The 13,844-nt window shown below is 45.3% G+C and overlaps 1 non-coding gene across 1 annotated transcript; it reads right to left on the reverse strand.

Annotated features, from left to right (window-relative positions):
* Nucleotides 1-4,922: 4,922 nt before the first annotated feature.
* TRNAI-UAU (transfer RNA isoleucine (anticodon UAU)) lies at nucleotides 4,923-5,012 on the reverse strand. The gene is given in 2 exon segments: nucleotides 4,923-4,958; nucleotides 4,975-5,012. It is a non-coding gene; the product is annotated as a tRNA-Ile (tRNA).
* Between the last annotated feature and the right edge of the window lie 8,832 nt (nucleotides 5,013-13,844).

A 13,844-nucleotide genomic window follows, 5' to 3' on the forward strand; every position in this document is an offset into this window, starting at 1 on the left:
AAGAGGAAGAAAGCGGCCATGGACTTAGGTTCGGTACCATACCGGCAATTGTCTGGAGAAGAGGTGGGAAACCACGGCAAACCACTTCGAGGATGGCTGAAGTAGGAATCGAACCCCTCTATTCATTTGAGTTCCCGAGGCTAAGTGGACCCATTTCCAGCCCATTTTTCAAAATTTCGTGGCAGAGCTGGGAATGGAAACCGGGCCTCCTGGGGTTGCAGCTAATCACACTAATCACTACACCACAGAGCCGGAAGTAAGTTACTTTAATTTTTTTACAAATTTATGAATATGCAATAAACTTCGGGAAATCTTGTCCATTTAAAAACAAATGAACGTTAGAACAGGATATTAAGCCTTCTTGGTTGCTATCCAAGTTATTTTGTCACAACATCAATGAATTCCTTTTTCCCCTTGAATCTCATCTTGGGGACACTAGCACGTATAGTCCAGTCTCCTGTCGTGTCAGCAGCTCTAAAGACGGTTTATCGAGGTTTCCTATTTTCGCACCAGGCTATACCTTAATTAATGCCACGGCCGCTTACTTGCGAATCCTAGCACTTTTCAATCCTTGCGTCGCCGGAAACCTTCTTTGTGTTAGTTGGACCTTAAACCAGTTCGATTTTAAGTTTTGACGCGCCGTAATATTCTGAATGTGCCTTTAGTAGTAAAGTACTCAAAAACTGTGTCAGATTTCCCTCTGGGATTAAATTATTTGCAATGGAAGAATCGATTTCGAGAGACCTGTATGGAGTTTAGATTCGCCAATTGCAGGATTCATACATCGAAATGGAGAAACTGCATTAGGACCTATGGAACTACCACGACCGAAATAATCAGTGTTCTGGAGTATGATGAGATGAGCCCTCTTTGATACAAGAGTCTTCTATATTAGGGTTGGGCACTAAGTCCCTGTTTCGGCACACTGTACCGGTGCATGGTTATGTTCCGCTGTTCCGGAACACGGATTGTCAATTGTTCCAAAACATTCTCAAGCGAGACTGAGACAGTGACTCGTTATCCCGTCAGAAGCGCCACTATGCACTGCCCTTCGCCTATTAGCTGACTGTCGATACCGGCTGTGTGCCGCCACTTTCTGGAGTGTTCCGTGTTCTGTCACATCATCTTTGTTCTGTAAGTTGCGTTGCACCGGCAACGGCCTTCGGTACATGCGAACAACGTAATGTGTTCTGTTTTGTTTTCAACTGTCACATCATCTTTGTTCTGTAAGTTGCGTTGCACCGGCAACGGCCTTCGGTACATGCGAACAACGTAATGTGTTCTGTTTTGTTTTCAACTGTTTTGTAAGAGGGTTTTTATTGAAGCCTAATAATATAACCGTACGAAAGACGGTAAACTTCGCATAATGTCGCATCGGAGTCCTGTTTAGGACTTTTAATAGAATAAAACTGGACAGAGTGAAATGCAATTTATGTTCTTCTATTTTGTCTGCAAAGGGATCTCAACCGGCACAATGACAAGACATTTCAAACTTAAACATCCCATAATTTTTATTTTCGTGTTCTGATTGTATAGTTTTACTTTTAACCTCCTGTTCCGCTTGTACAACCTGTGACAATAAATTTCGGTGAATGAAGTCAGAACGCTCGATCCGGCAACACTGGCGACACACAACAGGTCTTGACCACCTGCTCCCAACGTTGTTCAGTGGAGCATCGTGTGTGTGCCCTGTAAGGCCTCTTTGACACAGTGCGTGTTTAGTGCGCTGGTTCTGAACGGCGCACGGGAACATGAACGACCAAAAGATCACTGTACAATTTTTTTTCAAGTTTAGCAAGACACCGAAAGAAACACATGCGATGCTGGTACGTATTTATGAAGATCAAGCACTGTCCTTGAACTGTGTGTACGAGTGGTTCGCCCGTTTTCGATGAGGCCGGGAAAGTGTTTCTGACAACCCCCGTAGCGGAAGACCGGCGACCGCCGCCAGTGACGAAAACATTGAGAAGGTGAGGTCATTAATCACGAACGATCGGCAATTAACTGTGCGCATGATAGCGGATGAATTGCACATTAACCGTGAATCCGTGCGACAAATCGTTACCCAGAAGTTAGGGAAAAGGAAAATGTGTTCTCGTCTTGTGCCACATCACTTGATTGACGATCAGAAGCAGGCACGTTTAGAGGCTTCACAGAATCTTGTCGAAACGGCGGATGCGACACCAAATTTCCTGAACTGTATTGTCACTGAGGATGAAATCTGGTGTCTCAGGTACGACCCGGAAACGAAACGGCAAAGCATGGAATGGCGTTCTCTGGGATCCCGCCGTCGTAAAAATGTCAGAGCCGAAAAGTCACGCACCAAAACGATGCTCATTACCTTCGATAGTCAAGGCATTATCCATAAGGAATTTCGACCTGAGGGAACGACGTTGAATGCTGCACGGTACATTGAAAGTTTGACCCGTTCCATGAAACGTCTACGCAGTGTACTACCCCAGTACGCACAACAAGCTTCATGGTTTTGTGTCCATGACAACGCTCGCCCACACACAGCAAATATCGTCGAACAGTTCACGGCAAAAACAGGGGTGGTGCAACTTGTACACCCTCCCATACTTGCCAGATCTCAATCCTCCAGACTTCTTCCTGTTCCCACGACTCAAACTCGCTTTGAAAGGAAAGAGATTTGACGATATTTCTGACATCCAACGAAATGTGACTTCTTGCAAAGTTTCCAGGACATGTATCGCCGATCTCAGCAGAGCATAGTTATGGGCGGTGACTATTTCGAAGGACAGTAAGGTCACTGTCATGCATTGTTCATCTATGCTGATAGTACAGGACTATTTACCGAACTTTATTTTCACAGGTGGTATAGTATGTACGTAAATAGAATACTGACGAATGTTTCTTCAACTGTGCGAGTATATTTTTAATTGGTGAAAAAACATTGTGACATTCTACTGCCAGTGTAATTGTGACAGGTGTATCTCAAAACGAATAACAACATTCTTATCCTAAAAACAACATTTAGACATGATTTCTTGGGTGCGTATTTCAGAGTTCCAACTGCTTTTTCACGTGCCGTGAAGTTTTATCCTGGCCCTAATTACTCACAATACAGGCCGATACATTCATCTGGTGAAAATATCCTAGGATTAGTTATTTTTAAACACATGTGCTGCCATTGTGACCGTGTTATGTGTATTTCATATTGAACGAAAAAATCTTAACCTGAAAACAGCTTTTAAACGTGATTATTTAGCACGAATTTCAGTGTTCCGGCTGTTACTACACGTTACGTGCAGTTTTATGCTGGCCATAACTACACACAGCACGTCCGGTATAGCAGCACTTTCCCGCTGAAGCGGAGCATGTCATGTTGCCTCACGAAGTTCTCTCTACTGTGCAGTTACAGTCCAGTGTGCCGGCATACTGTACCGAAACACTCCACCTCAAGCTCCTAATGTTCCGGAACAACTGATTGTTCCGGTCTGCCCAAAACTGTTCTGTATGTCTCTCAGTCATGAGCATCCATCAACACTTCACATCACAGCCTGCAAGATCACATCGACCACCTGTACTCTTAACTACCCTCTTGATAATATGTCTCTCAGCCATGGCCATCCATCAATTATTCACATCACAGGCTGCACGGTTGCTAGGTAACATCGCGTTACACATGTTGTATCGTTAACTTCGTGACGCAAATTTTCCGTTGAACCCCAGCCATTAGACATAATGTATGTCAAAATGTTTGCATATTACAATTTCACACGTCACGGTACCTCAGACATGTTTATAGTGCGCTCTGTACGCCATTGTCTGAGACACGTAGTGACAATAAACTCATATCAGCTTCGATATTTGTCCGATAAGGGGCATTTGTTGTGTTGGTCAGTTCAACATCACTTGTAAGATTGGTGGTGTATGGACAGTTCGTGTAGGAATGAGGTAAGCATTTTTGCTACTGACCGCTTTCAAATTCAAATAAATGAACATTGATTCAGTTATGAAAACCTAGAAACACAAGACTTCTTTAAATTACAAGTTCTTCCACCTTGCACCAGAGTGCATGACCTCAGTTTCTGTAATGACATATATGGAGAAATGTCCAAACTTCTTGATGTACAGCCAAACAAAACAAAATAAATTCAATGTACAGGAAACTTAGAAATGATAAACTTCTCAATTATTCACTAGTGACATCTTCAGATTGTCCGCCTCTGTGGTGTAGTGATTAGTGTGATTAGCTTTCACCGCCGGAGGCCCGGGTTCGATTCCCGGCTCTGACACGAAATTTGAAAAGTGGTACTAGGGCTGGAACGGGGTCCACTCAGCCTCGGGAGGTCAACTGAGTAGAGGTGGGTTCGATTCCCACCTTAGCCATCCTGGAAGTGGTTTTCCGTGGTTTCCCACTTCTCCTCCAGGCGAATGCCGAGATGCTACCTAAGGCCACAGCCACTTCCTTCCCTCTTCCATGTCTATCCCTTCCAATCTTCCCATCCCTCCACAAGGCCCCTGTTCAGTATAGCAGGTGAGGCCTCCTGGGCGAGATACTGGTCATTCTCCCCAGTTGTATCCCCCGACTATGAGTCTGAAGCTCCAGGACACTGCCCTTGAGGCGGTAGAGGTGGGATCCCTCGCCGAGTCCAAGGGAAAAGCCGACCCTGGAGGGTAAACAGATGATGATGATGATGATGACATCTTCAGATTAATGTCCCAAATTCCTGTAGTGGCAATTTCACGTTTTGATCGATAGAGGAGTTCATAGAGGCGCTTCTTTCGAATGTGCGGGGTTGAGGTGTAGAGGAGTTCATAGAGGCGCTTCTTTCGAATGTGCGGCGTTGAGTTGTAGCTCCTGGTACAGTAGATATTAAAGATGAATGTATTATTCATGGCTATCGAGTGCAATTGACCGGAATCCTCCAGAACAACTATTATCTATTTTCAAAAATTTCCCCAGGTGAGGCTCGAACTCACAACCCCGGCATCGCTCAGTTACTGTCGTATAAGTACCGTGCGCTAACCAATTGCGCCACTGGGGAATACGAGAACTGACTCCACATTCAACAGTGTGCTATCTCCAAAGTGAGTGTTATCTTTCAAGGTTATTTACTCTAATTGTTAATGGCAATGAGTATGTTTTACCAATTTCAATTAGGTTCTTGACAAGAAGATATCTATAAGGGACACTCAAATGAAAACCGAACAACCGCTACAGCGTGACTATGGAATGCTTTTATTCAAAAGTAATTACCAAAAGCGTTAATACGTTTATCACCGGGCGAGTTGGCCGTGCTGTTAGGGGCGCGCAGCTGTAAGCTTGCATCCGGAAGATAGTGGGTCCGAATCCTACTGTCGGCAGCCCTGAATATGGTTTTCCGTGGTTTCCCATTTTCACACCAGGCAAATGCTGTACCATAATTTTTGCTAAGGGCCATAATTAAGGCCACGGGCGCTTCCTTCCCATTCCTAGGCTTTTTCTATCCCATCGTCGCTATAATACCTATCTGTGCCGGAGCGACGTAAAGCAAATAGGGAAAAACCCAACATTTATCCCACTGGGAGACGAGACGGTCAATTCCAGTTTTGTAGAAAGAGGTAGGTTGCTGACGGATCCACAAGCGCACCCACACTTGCACTTAGTGTACTTATCCGAAAGAAACCGACGTCCACGAATGTCTTTCTTCAGGTTGCCACAAGGTGAAATATTCTGTGGTGTGGTGGTTAGCGTGATTGGTTACGTGAACGCTACTGATCCACGAAATATCACTGTAATATTTGTCACATATGAAAGGTAATCATTGATTTACTCAAATAAAGTCTAAAATCCCAGGTAGATTAAGAAATAATGGAAATATTTAATTTTACAGAATACATACTTTACTGCCTTACAGCTATATACAATTTTTTCTGCGTCGCAGGGCTTCCGTGTTTTGTTTGTGTGTAACACAACACTTTCGTGTGTCATGTCTTTGCTCACGGTAATGCTTTGGTGTCGTGTCACTTCAACTGTCAATTGTCTAATAGTGCTGTTCCTTTAATAAAGTAATATATCTATTGGTCCAGGGATCATGCTATTTTCCGGTTGCTTCGGCACGAGATTTAGGTCTTGTAATTTCCTTATTACATGGTGATTTTCGTCCTCAAAAAAAGCGATAACATCTTTAATGTTGTTCACCTCCATTTTGCTTTTTGAACTGTCCGCGCTAGACAAATGTACAAAGATAATGAGAATCCACAGACATGGCACTTCCATTCATCGGTGCCAGCCCTGGACCTCAAGAAACAAACACAAGACGGCGCGAGCAGCGATATGCAACATGATGGACTCCTGTTTACAGCTCGTAAGTACGTATTCATATTTCTTGCTAGTAACGACGGTATTTCTTAATCTACCTGGGATTTGAGACTTTATTTGAGTAAATCAATGATAACCTTTCACATTGTGACAAATATTACAGTGATATTTCGTGGATCAGTAGCGTTCACGTCACCGCGTGATTAGCTGCCACTGCCGGAGGCCCGGGTTCGATTCCCGGCCCTGCCACAAAATTTGAAAAGTGGTATGAATATTGGAACGGGGTCCACTCAGCCTCGGGAGGTCAAATGAGTAGAGGTGGGTTCGATTCCCAACTCATCCAACCTCGAAGTAGCTTTCCGTGGTTTCCCACTTCTCTCTCTCTCTCTCTCTCTATTCGTTTAGTCGATTCCGACTCTCCATGACGCCATGAACTAAAATACACCAATTTCTTCTGTCCTGCACTGCCTCCCGAAGATTTTCCAGGCTGGAATTTAGTACGTCTGTGATGCCATCAATCCATCTCATTCTTTGCCGCCCTCTTCTCCTTGTGCCTTCGATCTTCTCCAGCATTAAGATCTTTTCTAATGAATTGTGTCTTCTCATGATGTGTCCAAAGTAGCTTAGTTTTTGTTTCAGGATTAGACCATTCAAAGAACACTCTGGTTTTATTTGCTGTAAAACTGACCTATTTGTTTTCTTCGCAGTCCATGGGACTCTTAAGGATTTTCCTCCAACACCACATTTCAAAGGAGTCTATTCTACGGCGTTCAGCTTTTCTTATGGTCCAGGTCTCACATCCGTACATTACAATTGGAAAAACCATTGACCTTACTATAAAGATCTTTGTACCGGGCGAGTTGGCCGTGCGCGTAGAGGCGCGCGGCTGTGACCTTGCATCCGGGAGATAGTAGGTTCGAATCCCACTATCGGCAGCCCTGAAAATGGTTTTCCGTGGTTTCCCATTTTCACACCAGGCAAATGCTGGGGCTGTACCTTAATTAAGGCCACGGCCGCTTCCTTCCAACTCCTAGGCCGTTCCTATCCCATCGTCGCCGTAAGACCTATCTGTGTCGGTGCGACGTAAAGCCCCTAGCACAAAAAAAAAAGATCTTTGTTGTTAATGTTATGTCTCTACTCCTTAAGATATTGTCCCACTTCACCTCCAGGCAAATGCCGGGATGATACCTACTGTATGTTAAGGCCACAGCCGCGTCCTTCCCTCTTCCTTGTCTATCCCTTCCAATCTTCCCATCCCCCTGCAAGGCCCCTGTTCAGCATAGCAGGTCGTCTGGGCGAGGTTCTGGTCCTCCCCCGACCCAAGGTCTCAGGCTACCGGACACTGCCCCTGAGGCGGTAGAGGGGGGCGGGTGGATTCCTCGCTGAGTCCGAGGGTAAAACCAACCCTGGAGGATAAACTGATTAGGATTGTAAGAAAGAAAGAAAGAAAGAAAGAAAGAAAGAATAAATAAAATATGAAATAATAGTTATGTTTAATTTTAGTATCATACAGTCATTTCATTTTTGTCTACCGCATATAAGGTCGAGTCAGTTCGTTAACACATCGGGTACAAGCCGGTAACGTTGAAAAATGACCAGAAAATTCACAATTTCTGTACATGTTTCTTGAAAATGAAGTCCGTTATGATAGAGTCTATAATCAATGTAGTAACTTTATTCTTCCCATTGCAACGGTGAATAGCTTTATGCTTGAGAAATGAATTTGCTACGGCTAATTCAGTGCTTGCGTAGAAATCCATTATGAAGGCATCAACCGTTGTTCAGCATTCTTTTCACAACTTCGTACCTTATGTGCCCATCTCTTAAAGAGTGTACTTGATTGAAAAAGAAGTCTCAAGCTGGTAGATTTTCGCAATCACGATAAATGTGATATATGGTCAATGCTGTAAGAGTATTCGAATTTTTAAAGACAGATAAGTACATCTTTTCGGTTTTCTACTCCGCGATAAAACGCAAAAAGTTTCCCTCAAATAAGTGCGGAATGACATTTTATGAGACATTCTCATGTGTAAGGCTCTCATGATGAGTGAGTACACTGTTTGTATTATAGGCTAATTTTCAATAGATTTTAAATCAGAAAGTTGGCACACGCTTCAACTTTCCTTCAGTACTATTTTTTCACTGCTCTATGCTTTTGAATTGAAATATACTATGAATAGTACAGGAATGTGGTCTAGCTGATGTCCTCTTTATCTGAAGTTCCTTCTTCTTAATCTGCTTACCCTCCAGGGTCGGTTTTCCCTCGACTCGACGGGGGATCCCACCTCTACCGCTTCAAGGGCAGTGTCCTGAAGCGTGAGACATTGGGTCGGGGGATACAACTGGGGAGAATGACCAGTACCTCCCCCAGGCGGCCTGACCTGCTATGCTGAACAGGGGCCTTGGTGGGGGTGGGAAGATTGGAAGGGATAGACAAGGAACAGGGAAGGAAGTGGCCGTGGCCTTAAGTTAGGTACCATTTGACTGGAGGAGAAGTTGGAAACCATGGGAAACCACTTCCAGGATGTCTGAGGTGGGAATAGAACCCACCTCTACTCAGTTGACCTCCCGAGGCTGAGTGCACCCCGTTCCAGCCCTCGTACCACTTTTCAAATTTCGTGGCAGAGCCGGGAATCGAACCCGGGCCTCCGGGGTTGGCAGCTAATCAAACTAATCACTACACCACAGAGGTGGACTATCTGATGTTCTACACGCAATAATTAGTGTGAACTTTAAAATTTGCTGTACGTCGCACCAGCACCGCTGGTTGGATCACCAAAGAGCTCCACTAAAGCTTGTGGCAGAGGTATGAGGTGGTGGTGATTATTGTTTTAACGAGAAGTACAACTGGCAACCATCCTCTATACAACACTAATCAGAGAGCAAAGATGGAAGGGACCCGACACTTCGAAAAATGAAAATATTGTTGGAAAAGATAAGAATTGACCAAGGGAGGTCGAACAGGATAGATGAAAGTGAGGAGCCTGGCACTAGTACTCGTAAGTGGAAGCAATACCGTGACTTAGCTAAGAGGCTCACGGACGCCAATCCGCGCTCCCCCCTGGGGCTAATTTGCTGGTGCTGGAAGTCGGTAGAATAGACTATGGAACGTTGATGGAGTACTTAGCGCACACTAGGAAGTTGGAGTGGTAGTTAATTTAGATTCTATGTGCATGGACATGCATGAGGTAACAAATATAGGATAGAACCAAGATGTAAGAGCAGCCTTAAATATTCTCAACGAAGGGATATTTTATTGAAGCAATGATATTGAACCCTTAGGCCAAAGGTCATGGATTCAATATTCAGAACAGCACAGATCCATGAACTACTGCTCTTCGGATGATCGGTAGAGGTGATGCATTTTATGCGGTTGAGTTTCAAAACGGCACATGTTCAAACGCCGGCCCCGTGGTGTAGGGGTAGCGTGCCTGCCTCTTACCCGGAGACCCCGGGTTCGATTCCCAGCCAGGTCAGGGAATTTTACCTGGACCTGAGGGCTGGTTCGAGGTCCACTCAGCCTACGTGATTAGAATTGAGGAGCTATCTGACGGTGAGATAGCGGCCCCGGTCTCGAAAGCCAAGAATAACGGCCGAGAGGATTCGTCGTGCTGACCACACGACACCTAACAATCTGTAGGCCTTCGGGATGAGCAGCGGTCGCTTGGTAGGCCAAGGCCCTTCAAGGGCTGTAGTGCCATGGGGTTTGATTTGGTTTTACATGTTCAAACAGATACCTGTACAACTCAGAACCGCAACGACACCGTGGTAAAATATTTACACTCTTTGTTGACGAGTGGACATTAGGACTACATCCGCCATGTATTCGCAAGCAAAGGCCACTGCAATACTTCAAATGGTCTGATCACAGATAGCCCTAGATTTCACTTCCGACAAAAGCGGATTCCTGATCATCGGTTGCTTAAATGTGCTTACGAAGATTGCATACCAATAAAGGCTCCTAAGGCAATAGACATTGCAAATTATGCAGCATCCATTGATGCGCATCATCACCGATACATTGAATACCTGTTGCAGAAATACGGGAAACAGAAGGAGATAAATACTGGTTAGGAAAGTAAAAAGACGATGTACTATTCACAATATTGTAAATACATTTAATCCAGAAGAAATACTGTATTTAGGCTTGCCTTGATAACTTAATTTGGGCTCTCTTATTGCGAAGTTGCACAACCTATAATACAATGACTTCCAAAAGAGCCCGCCAAAAATAAGAATTTAAACATTTTAAAACACTTAAGTCCGCCTTTCTTATTGCGAATTTGTACAACCTACAATACAATAAATTCCAAAAGAGCCTCTCTCCCCAAAAAGAAAAACAAGAATGTAAACATTTTTAAACACTAAAGTCCGCCTCTCTGGTGTAGTGGTTGGTATCATTAGCTGCCACCCCACGCCCTAAGATCCAAGTTCGATTCCCGGCTCTGCCACGAAATTTTGAAAAGTGGTTCGAAGGCTGGTACGGGGTCCACTGAGCCTCGGGAGGTCAAGTGAGTAGAGAGGTGTTCAATTCCGTCCTCAGCCTACCTCGAAGTGGTTTTCCGTGGTTTCAAAATTCTCCTCCAGGCAAATTCCGGGATAGTACCTAACTTAAGACCACGGCCGCTTCCTCTCTCTTAATTTTTTCTATCCGTTCAAATCTCCCCATCCCCCACAAGGACTGTGATCAGCACAGTAGATGAAGCAATCTGGGCAAGGTATTGTCCTCCTCACCAGTTGTATCCTCGACCGAATGTCTCATGCACCAGGATACTGCCCTTGAGGCAGTAGAGGTGGGTTCCTTTGCTGAGTCCGAGGGAAAAACCAACCTTGGAGGATAAACTGATTAAATAATAATATACCAGGCGAGTTGGCCGTGCTGTTAGGGGCGCGCAGCTGTGTGCTTGCATCCGGGAGACAGCGAGTTCCAACCCCACTGTCGGCCGCCTTGAAGGTGGTTTTCCGTGGTTTCTCATTTTCACACCAGGCAAATGCTGGGACTGTGCTTCAATTAAGGCCACGACCAGTTCTTTCCCACTCGTAGCCCTTTCCTATTCCATTGTCGAGTAGGTACTATCTGTGTCGGTGAGAAGTAAAGCAAGTTGTAAAAAAAAAAAAAAAAAAGGAATAGTTATAATATAAGGGAGATCCCTCGCTGAGTCCGGGAGAGAAAACAAGCCTGGACGGTCAACTGACTAAATAAATTAAATTGAAAATAAGAATGAATCCGCCTCTGTGGTGTAGTGGTTAGTGTGATTAGCTGCCACCCCCGGAGGCCCGGGTTCGATTCCCGGCTCAGCCACGAAATTTGAAAAGTGGTACGAGGGCTTGAACCGGGTCCACTCGGGAGTTCAACTGAGTAGAGGTGGGTTCAATTCCCACCTCAGCCATCCGTGGTTTCCCAATTCTCCTCCAGGCAAATGCCGGGATGGTACCTAACTTAAGACCACGGCCGCTTCCTTCCCTCTTCCTTGTCTATCCCTTCCAATCTTCCCATCCCCCACCTAGGCCCCTGTTCAGCATAGCAGGTGAGGCCGCCTGGGCGAGGTACTGGTCATCCTCCCCAATTGTTTCCCCCGACAATATGTCTCACGCTCCAGGACATTGCCCTTGAGGCGGTATAGGTGGGATCCCTCGCTGAGTCCGAGGGAGAAACTAACGCTGGAGGGTAAGCAGATTAAGAAGAAGAAGAAAATAAGAATGGACATTTAAACTCTTGATTTTTATTTCCCGCCAGCATCTGTGGTGTAGTGGTTAGTGTGATTAGCTTCCACCCTCAGACGCCCGGATTCGATTTCCCGCTCTGTCACGAAATTTGAAAAGTGGCACGAGGGATAGAACGGGGTCCACTCAGCCTCTAGAGGTCAACTGTGTACAGAAAGATTCGATTCCCAGCTCTGCCATCCTCGAAATGGGTTTCCATGGTTTAACACTTCTCCTTCAGGCAAATGATGATACAGTACCTAACTTAAGGCCACGGCCATCCTCCCACAAGACCCCTCTTCAGCGAGGAACTGGTCCTCCTCCCGTGTTGTATTCCCAGACCCGAAGTCTCATGCTCCAGGACACTGCCCTTCAGGCGGTACTGGTTGGATCCCTCGCTCAGCCCGAGGGTAAAATCAACCTTGGAAGATAAACGAAATCAGGAAGTAACAACGAATTTTGTATTTCACTTTTATGAAAAAAGGTTGTATGTATATACATTAGTTAACTCCATACAGAATATCAGTATAAATAGTTCCAGAAATATACAGAATATTTGATTTTCTCATATGTATGGTTGTTGGATTTGTGCTATTCTAGAAGTGATGGCTTCAGTCCTATGAAGAAAGCAGAGATTTGTACACTGCAGGCATATATTCTGTAGGTGGCGTATTAGTTAACACTTCAAAACAAGTAATCGCTGCACACAGGATTCGAACCGGAACGGACAGATCCCATTGGATTTCAAGTTCAACACCTTAACAACCCGGACATCACCGCCGCTTCGAAGTAAGACTGTAAGGAATTACCAGTACCTAGCATGTCATTTGACAGTTCTTAAAAATAAGTCGCTGAAGATGGGATTTAAAAAGTGTGCGGGCAGAACCAGACCCCGGGCTTTAATTGTATAGACTGGGCAAGGTGGGCGCAAGCAAGAATAAAAAACACGTTAAGAAAATAAATATAATTATTAGGATATCTCTTCTTTCCTTCTTTCTTACTCCGTTTACTCTCAGAGACGGAACCCACTTCTGCCGTCTCGAGATCTGTGTCCTGGAGCGTGACATATTTGGTCGGGGATGCAACAGTGAAGGAGGTCCAGAACCTCGCGTAGAGGGCCTCATCTGCTATGGAGGATGGGAAGATTGGAAGGGATAACTGTCAAGGAAAAGGGAAGGAAACGGGCGTGGCCTTAAGTTAGGTACCATCCTGCCACTTGCCTGGAGAAAGGTTGGGAAACCACAGGAAACCACTCAGAGGATGGTTGACGTGGGAATCGAACCCTCTCTATTCACTTGACTTGCCGAGGCTGAGTAGAACCCGTTTGAGTCCTCGTACCATTTTTAAAATTTCGTGACAGAGCCGGGAATCGATCCCGGGCACTTAATTACACAATTTACTACACCACAGACGCGGACATAAGAGGTGTATTACTAGAATTTTGTTTCGTTCGGATATTGTAATGAAGTTATGATACATGTCCGCCTCTGTGGTGTAGTGGTTAGTGTGATTAGCTGCCACCCCCGGAGGCCCAGGTTCGATTTCCGGCTCTTTCACGAAATTTGAAAAGTGGTACGAGGGCTGGAACGGGGTCCACTCAGCCTCGGGTGATCAACTGAGTAGAGGTGGGTTCGATTCCCTCCTCAGCCATCCTCGAAGTGGTTTTCCGTGGTTTCCCACTTCTCCTCCAGGCAAATGCCGCTTCCTTCCCTCTTCCTTGTATATCGCTCCTAATCTTCCCATCCCCCACCAAGGCCCTTGTATAGCATAGCAGGTGAGGCCGCCTGGGAGAGGTACTGGTCATCCTCCCCAGTTGTATCACCCGACCCAGAGTTTGAAGCTCCAGGACACTGCTCTTGAGGAGGTAGAGGTG

Source organism: Anabrus simplex, chromosome 3 (genome assembly GCF_040414725.1).
Source record: "Anabrus simplex isolate iqAnaSimp1 chromosome 3, ASM4041472v1, whole genome shotgun sequence".
Taxonomy (NCBI): domain Eukaryota; kingdom Metazoa; phylum Arthropoda; class Insecta; order Orthoptera; family Tettigoniidae; genus Anabrus; species Anabrus simplex.